A 15,431-nucleotide genomic window follows, 5' to 3' on the forward strand; every position below is an offset into this window, starting at 1 on the left:
ATGCTTGACCTGTCATAGGGTTAAGGTCGAGCACCAGCGTCCACATGGTAAGCTGCAGCCGTTAAAGATTCCCGAGTGGAAATGGGAACATATTACCATGGATTTCATCACCAAATTGCAGAGGACTGCGAGAGGTGTCGATGCAATTTGGGTGATTGTGGACAGGTTGACGAAGAGCGCTCATTTCCTTGCTATCAGTGAGAGCTCTTCCGCAGAGAGGTTGGCAGAGATGTACGTGAGAGAGGTGGTATCGCGGCATGGAGTGCCGATCTCGATTGTCTCAGATCGGGATGTGCGTTTCACTTCTAGATTCTGGAAGAAATTTCATGAGGAATTGGGTACGAGTCTGCATTTTACTACCGCATACCACCCACAGACTGACGGGCAGAGTGAGCAGACGATTCAGACGCTCGAGGACATGCTCCGAGCATGTGTGTTGGATTTCGGTGGGAGTTGGGACACGTACTTGCCATTGGCAGAGTTTTCTTACAAGAACAATCATCATTCGAGCATTGTTATGCCACCCTTTGAGCTGTTGTATGGGAGGAGGTGTCGGACCCATTTGCTGGGGAGAGGTAGGGCAACGTGTGATGGGTAGTACAGAGATTTTGCTTAAGACGACAGAGCAGATATAGTAGGTCAGACAGAGGTTGTTGACCGTTCAGAGTCACCAGAAGAGTTATGCGGACAGGCACCGGTCCGAGCTCGAATTTCAGGTCGGCGACTTTGTGCTCCTAAAGGTCTCTCCTTGGAAAGGAGTGATCCAATTCAGGAAGAGGGGCAAGTTGGGGACCCGATATATTGGTCCTTTTAGGGTGATCGCGAGAGTAGGAAGGGTAGTCTACCGATTGGAGCTACCTGCGGAGTTGGGTCAGATTCATGACACCTTCCATGTATCGCAGCTGAGAAAATGTATAGCCGACGAGTCGGTAGTGGTGCCATTAATGGATATTCAGGTGGATGCGAGCCTGAACTATGTTGAGAGACCGGTGGCGATTAGGGATCGGAAGATCAAGGTTCTGAGGAACAAGGAGGTGCCTCTGGTGCAAGTCCAGTGGCAACATCAGAAAGGGTTAGAGTTGACTTGGGAGCTGGAGCGAGAGATGCGGGAGCAACATCCATAATTGTTTGTAGAGTAAGACTTCGAAGGCGAAGACTGATTCTAGTGGGGGAGAATTGTAACATCCGGATTGCCAGGTATATTATTATATTCCTTTATTTTTGGAGAATGTGAATGGACTCGGCGAGTTGGTGCTTAGACTCGCCGAGTAGGGTCGCAGATTCTTATCCGGGTTCATGGCTAGACTTGGCGAGTGCATGAATGGACTCGGCGAGTCCACACTGTTTAATGAAACCCTAATTTCCTGGGTTTGGGACCTATTTAAAGGCCCTTAGGGCTGTCATTTGCGGCTACCAAACCCTAGAGAGAAACCCTAAAGGAGCTAGAGCGTTTATGAGAGGATAGGAGCCATTTCTTGATCTTTGTGGTTGATTCTTGCAAGAAGGAGGTGTTTCCAGCTAGAGGAGGCCAAGGAGGTTGTGCATCTGTGGATTTCGAGCAAGAGACTTCATCTTTGACGTATTATATCACCCCTTTATCTGTTTTGTTGAAAGAATCCATAGATGTAGAGTTTTATGACCTTTATTGGGAGAAATTGTGAGGATATGGCCCCTATTCACTTTGAGACTTTAGATCTGGACCCATAGTGGTCTAAAGAGCTTATCTCAGTTTGCTTTATGTTGAGCTATGGAGGTGTTGAGCTAAGGATGTTACTTTTGGGGCTAAATCACCAAGTGAAGCCTCCTAGACGTCCCATAAGTGTCAAGATTCGAGCTTTACGTGTTTATCAGGCTTGGGAAGGTCAGATCTATGGATCCAAGGAACAGATCTGACCTCAGGAGGCCATTTGAGTTTGTGCATGGCATGAACTCGCCGAGTCCAAGGGCAGACTCGGCGAGTAGGGTTAGGGTTTTCCGTAAATCACCCAGTGAGTGGAGTTGCCGAGTTGGGGGAATAAATCAGTGAGTCAGAGGGGAATTAGAGGACTGGAGTTCAAAGCGGAACTCGCCGAGTTGATCTTGAGACTCGGCGAGTTAAGTCGGGGTGGCCCCGCGATTCATGCTAGGTGTAACTAGTCGAGTAAGGGGAGAGACTCGACGTGCAAAGCGAAACTAGAGAGTTAGTGGACACGTATAGACTCGCCGAGTCGCCCAAGTGCACTCGACGAGTCGGGTCAAAGTTGACCGTTGACTTTTGTTGACTTTTAGGGTTTGGTCCACAATGGGGCCTTTGAGCCAAGAGAGGGGTAAAATGGTCTTTCACCCTTCTGAGGGTGCCAAGAGGGTTGAGTCTAGTCCCGAGAGTTATATTTATGAGGGTATTTACTTTATGTGTTTAGGCGGAGGCTAGATCGTATTTCTACCGAGTTAGAGATTTACCGAGACATCTGAGGTAAGTCTTCTCACTATACTTTACCTAGAGTGGTAACAGAGTTATGCGACGGTATATTTTAGAGTTATATGCTAGTGTATTTGTATGCTATTTATGTGTTGAGATTTATTGTGATATGTGATATGCATGATTCAGAGTTTCAGAGTTAGGACCAGTGGGTCCATAGAGTTAGGACCTTTGGGTCCACAGTGTTAGGGCCAAAGGGCCCATAGAGAGTTACTGGAGGGTCCCACTGGGACACACTGACCAGAGGGTCAGCAGAGTTATAGCCTTGAGTGGCTAATATGTGTTAGAGTGGTATTTTGGGGAATTCACTAAGCATTTATGCTTACAATGTTATGTGTTATGTGTCTCAGGTACCAGCGATGATCGCGGGATGGCGCCGACATGATTTGTACACACACCCGTGGAGTTTATTATGATTTGATCTTGGGATTTGTAATGAGATAATGTTGATACAATGTTTTTCTTGAAAGTGATTATGAATGAATTTAAATTGTTTTAAAAAGCGAAAAATTGTCTTAATTTTTACGGTGTTACAAAGGTTGTTTAGGTACCAAACTTTATTTTAAAATATTATAAGATTTTTTTTATAAAGATTGAACATAATATGATCCAAAATAAGATAATTCAAAATATTTATGATTTAAAAAAACAAGTGTTGATTCAACATATTTATGATCCTTAAATTGTTATGATCTAAAAATATTTTAATTCAAATATTTTTTGATTGTTAATTATATCTTTTATGATTCAAAATTAAATGATTCAAAATATATAATGATCTAAAATTTATTTTTTTTTAACAAAAACTTTGTTTAATTAAATATATTATTGATTCAAAATCATATGATTCAAAACTTATATGATCTAAAATACAATTATTTCAAATAATTTGATTTAAAATTTTATGATCAAAAAATAATATGATTCAAAAATAGTATAAATGAAAAATATTATGATGCCTGATATTTTTATTATTTAAAACTTTTATATTTGTTAAACATTAAAAACTCGAACTGATATTTAGTTTAGAAACATAAAAATATCAAAAAATAAAAAAAATAAAAATAAATAAAAAAATGAAAACAAAAGTAAAGAAAATCATTTGTAACTTCAAATATGTTGTAAAAATATTAAAAAAATAAAAAAACACAATTTTTTAAAATTAAAAATAAAAAACAAAAAAGTGGAGAAAATAAAAAAAAATTATAAACCTTAAAACCGACAATATATATGTTATTTTTTTTAAGGTTTGATGTTTGTGCCATTTACAAAGTGGATGATGATGAATTGTTCTTATAGTTCTCACTATTTTTTGAATCTCCACATTATTGTTATTATATATATATATATATATATATATATATATATATATATATATATATATATATATATATATATATATATATATATATATATATATATATATATATTAAAGCATAAATGTTCAGTTTAATTGTAAAAATATCGTGTTATGTCAATATACAGTTTAAATAAAAAATTATATTTATTTATTGAAATATAGTTTTCTTTGTAAGAACTTAAATTTCTTTTTTACTTCGTTTGGAGTATCCTATGTCTAATTTTGGAACATCCATGCGCAGATCGAAAACGTATATCATAAAAATTTTACACAATCAACATCGATATTTAGAAAATTGATTATAATTACATTATAATTTATGCTTCAATTTTTAAGGGTGGACGGTGTCGTTTTTTTTTTTTTTTTGTTTTTTGTTTTTTTTGTTTTTTGTTTTTTGTTTTTTGTTTTTTTTTTTTTTTTTTTTGAGTTGTACCAGATATACATGGGATATGTCCAAGATCATCGCTCCTCACAAACTAGTTTTGCTGATTTGCAACATTCAATGGGTTATATAAATCATTGTTTTTTTCCAATACTTATACATTATGCTTATTTACTTGTACCGTATGTAGTGTTTTATGTTTTTAAATAAATAGGTTGAGTGAGTTGAGAAATATGAATTTCCATCGAAAAGATGTAAGAGATAAAAGAGAGAAAAACTGATGTAAAAATGATATAACAAGATCGTTGAGAGAGATAGATACCCCCAATCCTAATGGTTTCCTTTTTGAAGACGAATATGATATTGATGTAGGTTTCCTTACTTAGGTTAAAGGGTGTCGTAAATGTTTTATCTATGAAAAAAATATGACATATAAACACTACATAAAATTTTTTCATTTTTTACCACACTTTGCCTATGAGGGGTTTGGTGATATTTTTACTTTTAAAAAAAAGAAAAAAAAAATAAAACAACTTAAGTTTGCACTAGAATGGAACACATGGACACTTACCTTCGAAATAAAATCCCTAAGCATTCAATGTTTACTACCGGTAACCTAGCTACCGTCGGTAAAACAAAAGAAAGAAGAGGGTGTTCACTGCCGGTAAAATTAGGTGCCACATAGGGCTACCAACGGTAAAAACCTTCCCTCACAGTATGATATTTTATTGTTTAAGGTGGTGAATAAATTAGGTGTAGTGCTTCTACGACTCACTAGAGACAGTTGGTAGATATGGGTCTTGATTAATGAATCTCCTACAACTCAAGTTTGTTTTTATTATGTCAGCGATATAAAATGATGACATGTCTTTTTTTTTTTTCTTTTTTTTTTAAACCAGGCTTTCTTATGTGTCAATCCAGTCATCATTTGATTACTTGGCATCTAAAACCAATTAATGTCAACTTTAAATATAAATAATTTAAATTTTCATTATGATGTTGTGTATGCCTTGGTTTCATAATGAGTAAAGTTTAGATTTCATATTGAGAGTGTTCACAACATCATGAAACATACGGACGGAATATGTAATTATTCTATAATTATATGTTAAAATCATGGTTGTATCATGTTTTTTTTCACTCCTAATATGCCTTGTAAAATAATCATGCAAAAACATGTGGTCCCACGTAAATTTATTATGTAAAAGTACATAGTTTACTTTTACAAGTGTACCAATTGATGTTTGATCAAATAATTTTTATATTTATATCTTTGACTGTTTATTCTCATCCGAATGCATGTAACTATACTATTTGTTAGAACATATTATTAAAGTAAATGCACTTTTTTCTCGAATCATGTGATATATAGAGAATTAAAATATCCATTAGTTAGGCTTCATAGTTTGGTTGTTTGTTTGAGTTTGAAAAGTTTATATATGCTCTTCACATTAGATTCTACATATGTATCCAAAACCAGATGCAAGTTGTTTTTTCGTTGAGCCTTGATCCAACTGATGAAAGAGTCTCTCAAATCGAATGTGCAATTATGTTTGGGTTAGAATCATGTGTACTTTGACAACAGAATAATCTTATCATTTAAAAGCTGTTATTCTCATAAATTTACAACAAACAGCACTCGTCAAATCAATATAAATGTTGTTACTACTTTGCATTTTCGATCTTGAAGAAATATATCGATAATCACTCGCATATGCCTTGAATACGCATTGTGAAAGGAAGTTTCCTAACTAATAATATATGCTTTGAAGAGATCAATCCAAACCCCAATAATCCAACACTTTGTGGGTAATTTTAGTGTCAACCACTTTTTAGTGTAATGAAATTTACATGAATTATCAATACATTTTAAGTCTTGATTTTAAACATGCTAAGAGTTGCAAAATGCATGTTTGTATAAAACGAGTTTGATCTTGGCTCGTCCAAATTATGAGGGAATTAATGCAAAAAAGTCCTATTATTTTGAGAATTTTTTTAAAAAAATCCTAAAAGTTTTTTTCAACAGAAAAGTCTCTATTATTTAACATTTTGTCCAAATTAATGAAAAAGTCTTTTTTTATATTTGAACAGCAATTGACGGATTATGTAATTTTCCCAAAATAATGAGACTTTTGTGTTTAAATATTTTTTAGGACTTTTTGGAAACTCTTCACAAAAGTTTGTAATTTTTCTGTAGATTTCCCAGTTGAGTCATAAGCATGGACAAATTTAGAGGGTTCCCAGGGTGGCGGTGCAACTCCTCAAATTTTGCAGCACAATGTTAATTTTTTTGGGAAATTTTATGGTGTAATATAAATTTTTCGACGTGTTATCCCTAAAATCATGTATGCTATCCATAAGATATTTTCATTCTCCGTCACTGATCCTAAGGCAGTGCCCCTAGCAGGTCCAAGGGGCCATCCCCTGGTATGGGTAAAATCAACATCTAATGTTGATTGATCTTATTTTTGGTCATCAAAAGAATTAAAAAAGCTATAAAACCTTAATTTGTGGTCTCATATCAATATTTTGATACAAACTGTTCCGTGAAATATTATCTTCATGATCTGGATGTCATATAACCCATGTATAAGGTCAAATATCAAATTTCAAACAAATCTAAACTATTCATCAATTGTAGCAACTTTGTTCTCCTCCTCTAAACCCTAACACGTTTTGCATTATGAAAGATTAATATAGAAAGACATGCTCAGTAAATGATTGAAATAACAATCTTAATATATTTAGTCTAAACATAATACCCTATTATTAACAGTTCTTTATTTTATCGTGTTTGTATCGAATCATATAATAAATAGGTGTCAACACCCCTAGTCTCATGGCCAATAAATAGGAAATAACTAATAATAATATCTTCATAGATGCGAAGGTGATGTTCAAGTTTGAACATACAGACCTTATTTATGACTACCCACCTCATATAAGAGCTCGAGACTAGTGTCAAATCAAAATACAACATGAACTTCAAACAATCAAAGTGAGACCTTTTTAGTATTGAGATTGCCTCAAGCCGACATAAATTCACAAGAAAATATTTGATGTATCCAACGTGAAATAAAATGATTTAGCTTCATGTGTCAAAATCAAGTTTAAGTGAGAGAAAAAACAAGAAAACGTCTATTTGTGGTTACATACATTGTTTCTTTCTCATAGAAAGAACCCTAATTCCTACTTTTCAAATGCTAATCGATTAAAATAACTAATGGTTAAATTGTCATTATCATATATTAGTATATAATTTCATTTAGAATCATTTGACTTTTAAGATAAAAACGTATTACATTAAAATGTATATATTAATAAATCTATATAAAAATTTATTAAATCCCAGCATGAGTTGTTCCTATTTAGAAAACATTTGAATGTCATCTAAAATATCAAAAAAATGAATAACATGAATGACATTCATGTGACACTAATCGCATCAATGTGACATATTTGATAAGGAACACTTGAAAATTAATTTGATTCAAGTTCGAATTCTACGTGCTGTAAAAAAATATAAAATTTCAGTTAAATTCATTTTTTTTAATCTTAAAATGTCATCTAAAATATAATTATTTTTAACAGTTATATATTTTTCTCCATCTATTTGAAATATTTTAAAAAGCCACCTAATCTAATTATCATTTTCAAACTCACGTCATAATTAATATTAGTTAACTATATATTTTAATAAATTGATAATAATAAATTATATGTTTAATTTTAATTTGTATATTTAATAAAAATAGATTAATTAGTTAAATATAAAAAATAAAGTTTTAAATATAATAAAAAAGGTGAAATAAAAAATGACATTGAAATGAGAAGTAGCATACCATTACATAATAAACGCTAGAAGAAATCAAGGCATTACCGGCCACTCAATTAGCGGTGACAAGAGTTTTTAGCGGCAGCACAATAATTTGTTGCCGCTAAAAACCCTTTTTGCTGCTAAAAACGTCGCCGGTAATACCTTCGTGCCCCAATCCAAGATATCCACTTTTGGTAAACCTCAATTGTCCGATCGAGTATCTGATCCAACGGCTTGAGACTCGTTTTCACACAAACCCAATACATGCGACAAAATGTTGCCGCTAAAGGTTGGAAAATGTCGCAGCTAAAGGGCGGAAAAAAGACGTGACATAAGTTCCCTCGTAAGTTGTCGCCGATATTTATTAGTGTTGCTGCTAATGGGTAATTTTCGCCACCGTTGATTGTCGTTGCTAAAAGTCGACGCACATAACATATCTTCTTCCGGCTTTCAACTTTCATTTATGTGTTCGTTTTTTTCCATTTCGTTTGAAGTTTTTCACACAATCGACTTTCCCGAAGGCTAGAACACATCTAGCGACGCCAATAGGCCATTGGTTCTTTATTTTCCTGCTAAAGGCCGACATTTTTTTTATTCCGATGATTCCAAGTACTACGTCGGAACTGCTGCTGTCGATTTCCTCCTTGGTTCATTATTTTCGTTCTCATTTTTTTTCTCCTTTATTGTCGATTTCTACTTGTATATATGATTAGTTGCAAAAAATTTTGTTTCAACATACATTTTTCCTCAATTGTGACTGAGGCTACCACCACCGCACCAATTGTTGATTTCTGGCCAACACAGGTTCTATTTAATGTGATTTTGGATATTAGTTGCAAAATATGTGTATTTGATATATGTATTTCAATTTGGTTTATATATGTGAAAATGTATATTTATTTGATGTATATATATATATGTGAAAATGTGTATTTGGTGTATGTATGTGTGTATAATATGTATGTGAATGTATATGTATTTTGTGTATATGTGGTATTTGTGTGTATTTGATATATGTATGTGAAAATTAATTTGTGTATTTGATATAAGTAGGATGTTATTATGTTTATATGTGAAAGTATGTGTTTTTGGTATAAGTATGATGCTAATGTTTTTTTGATATATGTATTAAGAACGTATGTGTATTTGGTGTATATGTGGTGTGTGTGTGTGTCTATATATATATATATATATATATATATATATATATATATATATATATATATATATATATATATGAAAGTATTTGATGCTATTATGTATTATGTGAAAGTATATTGTTTGGTATAAGTAGGATGTTATTATTGAGAATGCTATTTTTTGTAAAAAAAAAGGTGGATTCTAATAAAAACAAATAAAGTAGGATGCTATTATTGAAGAAATGGCGTTGGTATGACTTGTTTTTGTATACCATGGTTATTGTTATGGGTCTTTGACATGGGGATGATCGAGCCGAGGACATACCTTTCCCAAACGTTAGAGGTACTTGTCATTATGAACAGGATGATAAGTCTTATTATGAATTATTATTTATTCTTTTTATTCATTTATTATAAAATATTGTTTCTAATAATTTTTAATTCTATTTCTAGTTATGCCACACGGGAGAGTCCGAGGACAAGAGAAAAACATTAAGCTCGAAAGAATGCTCTTACAGAATAAGGGAAAACCGATTGACATGGAAAACGATAGGGATATGACATACGATCTCGTAGGAAAGCCGAAAGACATGTTTTCACGCAAAGTTGGGAAAATAATGTGACAAATGGTCCCTTTTGATAAATGGACTTGGAAAAAAGTTTCTCCGCAATAAAGGATACAGTAAAACAATATTTTGGGGTAAATTATTTATATAAGAGTATATTATATGGTTAATTATGACTGATTTTTACTTAGCTAACTTTTTTTTATAGATAAAGTTTGATTTGGATTGGATGTACCAGGATCCAAACACTGTTATTCTATGAGAGAATTTTAAAGTGACTTTGTTACAAGGTTATCGAGAGCGTACAACAGATGTAAAAGAATATTTTTTGAAATTCGGACAGTATAAGGATATCCCGAGAGCATTAATCACCCCCACATTATATGGGGATGGTAATTGGAAGAAAACAATTGAGTATTTCCAAACGTATGATATATGTAATTATTTATTTAAAATCCAATCCAATTTTTAATGTTAAACAGAACTTGAAGAGAGTGGAAACATTTCGCAAGGCTCATCGCGATAGGAATGATGTATTTGTTACTGTCGAGGTACAACAACAATATGTAAGTATTTAATTATAATTTTATCATATAATTAAGTGCTTATTTATACTTAATTGTTAATCAATATTGGAAAACACATAATCAGTTAGTGGAAGAGCTCTTAGAACAAACACAACGACTAGAAGGTGAAAGAGAGTTAGCACCCGCTCAAGAAAGAGCTACTTTCGAGAGAGTATTAGGTGAACGACAGGACCATATTAGAGGCATTGGCCGAAAAATCTTCTGTTATCCCGCCGATTGCACAACCATCGCAACCACCACCACAATCATCACAACCATTATCGGTAAACACAAGATTGTTTAATTTTAATAAATGCATGTTGATTTGGTAATTTTGGTTTGTGGTGATTATTTGCTAAAAGCTTTAGTAAGTGGTTTTTTGTCCCAAATGTAAGAAATAGCAATGTACTTTGGTTTTTTTTGTCTTAGTTTAAAAATAGCAATGTATTTTGGCATCAACAAGTGCTTGTTGATTTGGTAGTTGTGTTTTTGTCCCAAGTGTAAGAAATAACAATGTACTTTTGGTATTTCTTATATTTAAGTGCAATAAATAACAATGTACTTTGGTATTTCTTGTATTTAAGGTTCTTTAGCACAAAAAATTAGATTATTTAATTTCAAAGTCTCCTGTATCTATATAATGATCAATAAATGCACGTTGATTTGATAATTATGTATATGTTTTAAGTGCAAGAAATAGTAATGTACATTGGTATTTCTTGTATTTAAGGTTCTTTAGCACAGAAAAGTTGGTTATTTAATTTCAAAGTCTCATATATCTATACAATAATCAATAAATGCATGTTGATTTGGTGATTGTGTTTGTAATTGTGTGTATGTTTTAAGTGCAAGAAAGAACAATGTACTTTGGTTTTTTGTCCCCAGTTTAACAATAACATTGTACTTTGACATCAATAAATGCTTGTTGATTTGCTAATTTTGTTTTTGTCCAGAGTGCAAGAAATATGAATGTACTTTGGTAGTTTTTGTTTATGTTTGATAATTTAACTTATTAGTTTATATATGTTGTTATTTATTATATAGTTGGAAAATCTTCGGGCAATGCTCAACGATACAACGTGTAGGGAGGAACTTTATGTGTTTTTTCAATCAAGGAAAGATCAAGGAGGAAACGACGGGAACAAATATAATGGTTCGTCAGATAATTGGTTTGTGTTTTATATATTAGACTTGTCATGACACTTTGGTACTTGTTGTAATTATAAAACTTTGGTTGTTTATTTTTGTATGAAATTAATTATAACACTATTTTGTACATAATCGGATGTTATTATGTAACTTTTTTTTTGGCATTTAATGTCGTATGTATCAATTTTTTGCACCGAAAATCGTTGATTTAAAAAAAAATGGAAATTGTTTTTACCGACGACACTATTACCAGCGACAGAAGGAATTACCAGCGATAATATCATTAGCGGCGACATAGGGTATTACCGGCGATATTTTGAAAAATAGCGATATAGCAATACTGCGAACTTTTTACCGACGACATGTCGCCGCTATTGCCTTTACCGACGACTATTATCGCCGCTAATTCCATCTTTTCTTGCAGGGAAAAGATAAATAGGTTATGTAACGTCCCAAAATTTAAGACTAAAAATTTCGATTTTTATATTAATAGAATTATTATCCAAAACATTATCATGAAACCATAGTGAAATCAGAGTATGTCAAAATTATCCAAGTACATCAGAGTTAAACAAAATGTGGAACAATATGGTGTGTGCGACGCGATCATACCGAGATCTTCCCCTTCGATCCGAAAGTACTTGAAACATAAACTGAAAACTGTAAGCACGAAGCTTAGTGAATTCCCCAAAATACTGCATATCATACATATATGCTAGCTTAAGGCCGTGTCGGGTTTATTTCACCCCCAGGTCTATTTCACCCCCGAGTCTATCTCAACTCATGCATCGACCCAAACCATACCTGGTCCATTTCGTGAGTCTTTTTCAACTCATATGTCAACACAAGGCTGTTCCATGTCTATTTCACCCTACATACATATAGCAAACAAGCACATATGCATATAACACATACAACAAGAGTCACAAAGACTACAAGAACATAACATATCATAGTGTGCTACAGTATAGTGAGCAAACTCACCTTGATCCCGCTGATAACGAAATAGGTAGACTGGTGCAACCAGTAAACACCTCACTAACCAAGCAAACAAACCCCTAATTAATAATTAGGTCAATAATGTGAAATCCCCATTTTCACGGCCAAAAAAGACCAATTTTTTTATGCTTTATAAAAATCAGAGTACCTTTTTAATAAAAATGTTGCAGAATTTGTTCCCAGAAAATACATGATAAATACTTTATCAAAGCATTTCCGAAGAAATTTATTTTATTCATTTCAAACATTTGGGATGTCATTGTCAATACTGAAACATAAGCATAAACAGACCTTACATTTATTTACATTAGTGATCTACATCTCCTTAAGATCTCTCAGTGTAAAATAGCTTCGTATCGACACCTATGATACAAATAAGTTTGAGTGGGTCAGGTTGGGAAACCTGGTGAGTACATAGGGATTTCAATCCCATAATGTTATATCATATATATAATTTAGAACTCACAAAATATACAATTTCCCCATATTTATAATCAACTCTTACCCCACCCCATCAATCCTCACAACGAGACTATCTATACTCTCGGACCTTAAATTTTACCTCTTACTACCAGATCTAATCCACATTCTCGGATTAATAATTGTGACCATTCCATACTCTCGGATTAGTGACAATTGTCTACATCTAAATCCATACTCTTGGATTAATGACGGATAACTATGTATGTCCATACTCCCAGACTAAGGACAACTGACTATGTCTTAATCCGTACTCCCGGATTAATGACAACTAACTATGTCTTAATCCATACTCCCAGATTAATAAAAATTAACTATGTCCAATCCATACTTTCTGACTAGGGAGAATGAATGTGTCTAATCCATGCTCCCAGATCAATGACATAATTTAAAGTTCTATTCTCTGTGTATAACTCACTTGTACTCATAAGAAGATACTACCCAATATTTCGCATAATTAAATTAGGTTTAATCTTTATCCTAAATCATCATATATAATCACGTAGGTTCTTTAACATGTATTTCAGGCAACAACAAATAACTCGCACATAAACATATATTTAATACTTCAATCAATACTTGTATGAAAATCATGTTCATGAAAGGGACTATGCACTCACCTTAGTAGCATGAGTTGATAGAATCTAACTAGAAACGGTCAGTGGTTCGTGATCGCCAGGCTTGAGACACGGAATGCGTTCAACAAACGAGAGAGAGAGAGAGAGAGAGAAAAGAAATGGTGTATGGAATGAAAGGGTTTAACTTGCTATTTATAGACTGTTCTGGACCCATTCACGTCGTGAACATGATAGGTTCACGTCGTGAACTTCCATAAGTCACCCCGTAGCTTTAACACGTGTTTTCTAGCCCCGATTAGTGTCCCTGGCACGTTTAACGTTGTGAACTTCATGTTCACGTCGTGACTTAAGACGGCTAGGGTTTCTGCCAGATGTCATGCCCTCAGACAGCTACATCTTCAGAATGCCATAAATTTTGCATACGAACTCCATTTTCAACGTTCATTATATCCACGTGTAGGTGGATACGTACTCTACAACTTTCTTTAAGGTCACTATGGCTAAAAAGTACTTTATCATAAACTCACTTTTTATGATTCCCGGTGTCGTATCGGTTCTCTCGCAAAACTTCGACATGTCATAACTTCTTCATTATAACTCGAATTTTAGCATTCTTTATATGTACAGAAACCTTCTGACATATACTACAACTTGGTTAAGATTATTTATTCTAAATGATCATCTATAAAAAAAGTCATTTCTGACGCTCATCATCTCTAAATTGACTAGCCAGAATCTGCGGGCGTTACAAATAACCATAACCGGGGACCCTACTCCTCAACTTCACCCCTAGGGTATAAGACTATTTTACCCTTCCCCTATTGGGCCCAACTAACTTGGCCAAAAAATCCAATAATGGCTCAAGGCCTAAAAATGGCCCAACTCATAAACCTAAGGCCTAACCATGGCCCAACAAACATAAGGACCAAAATCCACTTAAGGCCCAAAGCCCAAAAGAATCCTAAGTCCGAAAAGGGCCCAAAACATCGAAAGCCCACTTCACCAAGTATGCTCAGCGTACTCCTTGTACGCGCGACGTACGAGTGTTGACTCGAAAATGGACAGTTGACCCAGTATGTGCAGCGTACCTGCCAGAGTCCTATTTGTCTAATTTTGTCTTAATAACTTAAGCTCTTAACGTCTAAACCTCATATCTACTTCATTTCAAGGTATTAATACATACAGTTGGCAACTTTATCACTTTCATGACTTAATGGGACCCAAAACCTGATTTTGTCCATTAAGACTTATAATAAGGACTCTAACTCATGCATGGTCCACTATGATTCATCAAAATAGCATTTTTTACACAAGGAACATCATAGGGGTTAAGATCTAGGATTCCTAGCTCCTAGAGTGGCTCAAACTCAAAAGGAGACTCATAAGACCATAATAAGCTCAACAACATGCCTTAATCTCAATCTAACACAAAGAGGTATCAAGAGGAGAACTTTATACCTTCTGGAGCTAGCAAGCTTGATGAAGATTCTAGATCTACAACCTCAAGTCCAACCAAAGCTTGATCACCAAGCACCACCTTATTTAATGCACACAAAACAACACAAAATTTCTTCCAAAGCTCAAGAACACACTATGGGAGGCTAGGGTTTTGTGGGGAACCTTTAGAGGGAAGGAGGCTGATCAGGAAGAAGCCTCATGCCTCATAACAATGATTATATAGGGTACAAACCCTAAAAATTAGGGTTTCTGCTCTGCTTGGTTACGCCCAACGTACGCATGGTTCACCACATGAGGGCAAACACCATCGCCACAGCTCCAAATCATGTGTAGGATATTTCACCTCATGTGGCTTCAGATGCCTCAAAGTGTAGGCAATAACTCAACCCCTTCGCATCAGAACTAGACATAATCACATGATCAACACATCATAATAAACCACAAAATCCTCTACACCCTTAGTCAGGGTCAAAATCGAT

The sequence above is a fragment of the Lactuca serriola genome, chromosome 6 (genome assembly GCF_051521515.1).
Source record: "Lactuca serriola cultivar US96UC23 chromosome 6, Lser_US96UC23_V15, whole genome shotgun sequence".
NCBI lineage: Eukaryota > Viridiplantae > Streptophyta > Magnoliopsida > Asterales > Asteraceae > Lactuca > Lactuca serriola.